Raw genomic sequence first — 6000 nt, forward strand, 5'->3', positions numbered from 1 at the left:
TCCACTGGGTATACCCAATGTGCCTAGGAAGGTGCCTGGCACAAAGTAGGCACTCAGTACATGTGCACTGAATGTGAATGAATGAAATAATCATTATAGAAGCAAACAATCTCAAAAGAATTACTCCCTTTCATGCACTCCCGTTTCTCCAGATTTCTGAGAGAGCCCTCAGCCACCCTCTAACACTCTAGATGGTAGTCTGTATAGTCATCCTGAGAAGCTTTACAATGACTGTCAACTCCTTTGCTCAAGAACCTTCTCTTGTTCTCTATCGCTAGTCCATCACGATTTCTTCCTGACTGGCAAGGCCCTTCATCACTTTTCCCCATTTCTGGGACTCCCTAACAAAAGCTATCTACCAAGTTGACTTGTCTCTTCACACATGCTTTACTCCACCACCTCCATGACTTTTCTTCTGCTCTTAGAGTTACCTAACTGAATCGTATTTATTTATTTATCCAAGAAATTGAGATCCAAAGAAAGCAATTAAAGAGACGGGGGGAAAAAGACAGGAAAGAAGAAAAGGTCCTCATGAACTAGTAGGTGGAAGTAGGAGGTGCCAGTCTCTAGGTACCAGCTAAAGATGGACAGCAGTGCAAAACTTACACACTGCCCCTGCCCTCAAAGGGTTTAACTCCCCAAGGGAAAATCGCAGTATAATTGAAACTGTAGCAATGTTCATGTTGTTTCATTTATTGATATCGCTTATGGAAATTAATCCTGAGAAATTATTTGTCTCTGGTTATCTGGCACACAGTACATGCTCACAACATTGTTATTAAGCCAAAAAGGAAACAATATAAAATTTTAAAAGTTTATTGTATGAAGCAGAAGTAAAACTGCTCTTCAGGGCTTCCCTGGTGGCGCAGTTGTTGAGAGTCCGCCTGCCGATGTAGGGGACACGGGTTCGTGCCCCGGTCCGGGAAGATCCCACATGCCGCGGAGCGGCTGGGCCTGTGAGCCATGGCCGCTGAGCCTGCGCGTCCGGAGCCTGTGCTCCACAATGGGAGAGGCCACAACAGTGAGAGGCCTGCATAATACAAAAAACAAAAACAAAAAACTGCTCTTTGATGTATTATTCACTCATTAAATATATTTCAGGGCATCCAATTTTTTTTCTTATATAATACACTCATTGAACACTCTTATAACATGTGCTTACAAAGTAGCAGGCACTTTGCGTGTATCAGCTAATTCTCACGATAATTTATAAGGTACTGTTATCATCTACAATTTATAGATGAGATATAGAGAAGTTGTATCTTGTCCAAGGCCACAAGCCTACAAGAAGAGAATGCAAAATGAGAACTGAGGCAGTCTCCTTGCTCTTAACTACCCAACTAGACAGTCTCATGTGCTTTCTAGAAGTCCTTACTCTGTGCCAGGCACACGTTGGTGATTCAGAATTGAACCAGATATAGTCTTTCACTTTGAGGAGCTACTCATAGTTTAATGAGGATGACGTCATATAGACAAATCATCACAGTATTAAATATTGTAATTTTAAGACAACATAAGTGACTGGGAATGAAAATGGTTAGAAAACCAATGCTGTATATTCACACAATAAAGTATTTGCTGTCATAATTAACAGATTATGAAACTGTGTCTACAAAGGAAAAGGCTTACAATATAGTTAGTCAGGTTGTATAAAAGGTATGAAGGGGCTTCCCTGGTGGCGCGGTGGTTGAGAGTCCGCCTGCCGATGCAGGGGACGCGAGTTCATGCCCCGGTCCGGGAGGATCCCGCGTGCCGCGGAGCGGCTGGGTCCGTGGGCTATGGCTGCTGGGCTTGCGCGTCCGGGGCCTGTGCTCCGCAGCGGGAGAGGCCACAGCAGTAAGAGGCCCACGTACCGCAAAAAAAAAAAAAAAAGGTATGAAAACATGGACAGTAATTGAAAGAAATGTGGAAAGTGTTAATGTGTCAGAATTATGGGAGTATTTTTCTTTTTCAAATTTGCTTAACGGCAAAATTTTATTGTAACAGTTAATAAATGTTTGAAAACTCACATACTAGGCATTCAATGAACAATTGTGGCCTGAGTGAATGAATGAATGAGGCTGCAAGCTCATTGGTGTCAGTGCCTAACAGTATTGGGTGCGTAAGAAATGCTCAGAAAAATATTTTGAAATTGACTGAGTATTTGGAAAAGCATCATTACTCTCTTCTTGCCTCGGCTACTAACCTCTACTTCTTTTTTCAGGTTGTCTCTAATCATTTTGCAGTAGTTGTAAGGGGGCCTCAGAATTTTGCTTTTCCCTTGAACCCAGTCCAGTCAGACTTTTGTCCCTAATACTCCATAGTTAAGGTATCTAATGACTTTCACTTTGTCAAATTCAGTGGTCAATTTGTGGTCTTCATCTTACTTGACCTATTTAACAGCACCAGACACAGTTATTCAGTTCCTTCTTCAAACTCCTTTTTATTTGACTCCTTGTTTTCTATCAATTTTTTCTGCTGCTCCTCTTTCATTGGATCCTTTACCTCTTGGTGACCTCTGAGAGTTAGAATGTCCCAGAGCTCAATACTTGGTGTACTTAGTCCCTCCCTAGGGGATCTTATCTCAAACATCTATGTGATAAAAACTTGCAAACTTAAATCTACAGTAGGAAACCACTACTATTGTTTCCTATCTCTTCTTAGATGTTTCATACATATTTCAAATTTCACTTGTTCAAAACAAACTCTTTATGTTTACATAAAGCGCCCCAACTTCCCAGTTGCTTCTCCTTTAAGACTGGCTTCCCCTCCCTTAGAATGCTTGTCTTCACAATGATGCTCCTCCAGCACCTCCAGGGGACCGGATCTAGTTGAGTGACAGGGTGAGGGACAAAGACATGTTTTCCAAACGACAGCCTGAGTCTTCTTGGCCTATGGCCCAAAGCTCCTGGAGACTGTTAGAAAAGACCTAATTTTCTCTCCTTACTTTTCTCCTTCCAAACAGAAGCTTTGAAGCAAAGGTCAGGATTTTAATAAAGTCTTGGAGGATGGTTATTATGCAATGTTGACACTTCACTACAGCAGGAAATTTCAAGACAAGAACTTTGCACGTAAACAGGAGAAACTTATCTTTATGTTTCTAACTTAGCCTTGTAAGTAGTTAACAACACATTTACCAGCTTCCAGCCTCCAAAAATCTAATCAAAATGGAAGGCATACTCTTCACATAGATACCATAACCTGTATTATCCCATAAGCCAAACCCCTGCAATATTCTTTTGGGCAGACTCAATCTAAATTGGTCACCATCTGGTGAATAACAACCAGTCCATTTCAGTTAAAATCATGCTAATATTTGCTTGCTCTCAGCAATATGAGAGGGCTGTGCCATTCAGCCCTATTTTTTTTTCTGTGCAGCAATAGGAAGCTTGAATGATCCCCTAACAGTCAGGCACTTGTTATATTACTCATCTCCAGAGAGGGATTTTCAACTAGTCATCTGAGATTCAGAGACTGTGTATAGGATTCTTTCTCTGCCACCAGCATTGGGTAATTTGTTTTATCTTTTTTTCATTCATTTATTCAAACATGTGTTGAATATTTGCTCTACATGAGCACTGTGAGCAATGCTGAAATAGGGTCGACGTGGATCTTTCATAATAGAAAAAGACACAATGTCTACATAGATTATACAAAACAAGGTTGAAATAATATCTCCCCCCCAAAGAACAACTATTATGTGGCATGTCCCTCGAACATGCATTATTTCTAAACTTTACAATAGCCTTCAGAAATAGACATAGTTTTCCCTTCTTTTACTGGTGAGATAAGAGAGTGAGAGAAGCTTACTTACCTAAGAACACACAGCTAGTTAAGGTTGAACCCAACAGCAAACCCCAGGTTTAACAAATTCTCAAGGTCGCATTTTCCCATACTACCCTGAGGTCCCCCCAAAAGTTCAAATAAAGTATTCTTGGAGTATTGAGGAACAAAAATTTCTTCTGTTTGGAGGGGATCAAGGAAAGAAACAGAGAAGGTGTCATAGCAGGGACTGGAAGAAGAGGTGAAATAAAGATGTATGGTGACAAAGGAGGAAGCAGTAAGACACTACAGGACAAAGGAAAAGCATTCATTCGTCCATCCAACTATTGCTTGACGTATAAATAAAATAACTTCAACGTGATGTGGTAAGTGCTTTTGGAAACAGAGTGCAGTCCTCTGTATGAACCCAGAGGAAGGTGTTTGCACGTGGTCCCAAGAGGTGGGAAAGGGGAAGAGTCAGACTCCCCTGACGCTAGCTAGAAAACACGTGGGAGGTCATGGGAAAAAAAAAGTGGAAAAAATGTACTTTAATTGGATATTGGAATAAAAATGGGGAAAATATTATTGAAATTGCTCATTACAGAGCAAGAACTGTGACTTATTGGCTTTTATATCACAGAATGGTGCTTGACACAAAAAGTGAACAAATGAATCAGTTACTGACATCTCTTGAGGGCCAGGTGCTCTCTAAGCCTGGTGCTTCTTACAAATATTATATTATCATCACAGCATCTCCATGAGGTAGGTATTTTATTTTATTTAATTTTATTTATTTACTTTTTATACAGCAGGTTCTTATTAGTTATCTGTTTTACACATATTAGTGTATACATGTCAACCCCAGTCTCCCAATTCATCCCACCCACTTTCCCGCCTTGGTGTCCATGTGTTTGTTATCTATATCTGTGTCTCTATTTCTGCCTTGCAAACCAGTTCACCTATACCATTTTTCTAGATTCCACATATATGTGTTAATATACGATATTTGTTTTTCTCTTTCTGAATTACTTCACTTTGTATGACAGTCTCTAAGTCCATCCACGTCTCTGCAAATCACCCAATTTCGTTCATTTTATGGCTGAGTAATATTCCATTGTATATATGCACCACATCTTCTTTATCCATTCGTCTGTCAATGGGCATTTAGGTTGCTTCCATGACCTGGCTATTGTAAATAGTGCTACAATGAACATTGAGGTGCATGTGTCTTTTTGAATTATGGTTTTCATAGGGTATATATGCCCAGTAGTGAGATTGCTGAGTCATATGGTAATTCTATTTTTAGATTTTTAAGGAGCCTCCATACTGTTCTGCATAGTGGCTGTATCAATTTACATTCCCACCAACAGTGCAAGAGGGTTCCCTTTTCTCCACACCCTCTCCAGCATTTGTTGTTTGTACATTTTCTGTTGATGCCCATTCTAACCAGTGTGAGATGCCTCATTGTAGTTTTGATTTGCATTTCTCTAATAATTAGCGATGTTGACCAGCTTTTCATGTGCCTCTTGGCCATCTGTATGTATTCTTTGGAGAAATGTCTATTTAAGTCTGCCCATTTTTTTGATTGAGTTGTTCAGTTTTTTTAATATTGAGCTGCATGGGCTGTTTATATATTTTGAAAATTGATCTTTTTTCCGTTGATTCATTTGCAAATATTTTCTCCCATTCTGAAGGCTGTCTTTTCATCTTGTTTATAGTTTCCTTTGCTGTGCAAAAGCTTTGAAGTTTCATTAGGTCCCATTTGTTTATTTTTGTTTTTTATTTCCAATACTCTAGGAGGTGGGTCAAAAAAGATCTTGCTGTGATTTATGTCAAAGAGTGTTCTTCCTATGTTTTCCTCTAAGAGTTTTATAGTGTCTGGTCTTACATTTAGGTCTTTAATCCATTTTGAGCTTATTTTTGTGTGTGGTGTTATGGAGTGTTCTAATGTCATTATTTTACATGTATCTGTCTAGTTTTCCCAGCACCACTTATTGAAGAGACTGTCTTTTCTCCATTGTATATCCTTGCCTCCTATGTCATAGATTAGTTGACTATACGGGCTTGGGTTTATCTTTGGGCTTTCTATCTTGTTCAGTTGAACTATATCTCTGTTTCTGTGCCAGTATCATATTGTCTTAATTACTGTAGCTTTGTAATATAGTCTGAAGTCAGCAAGTCTGATTCCTCCAGCTCCGTTTTTTTCCGTCAAGATTGCTTTGGCTATTTGACGTCTTTTCTGTCTCCATACAAATTTTA

Source organism: Monodon monoceros, unplaced genomic scaffold (assembly GCF_005190385.1).
Source record: "Monodon monoceros isolate NGI ecotype Baffin Bay Population unplaced genomic scaffold, NGI_Narwhal_1 Super_Scaffold_11, whole genome shotgun sequence".
NCBI lineage: Eukaryota > Metazoa > Chordata > Mammalia > Artiodactyla > Monodontidae > Monodon > Monodon monoceros.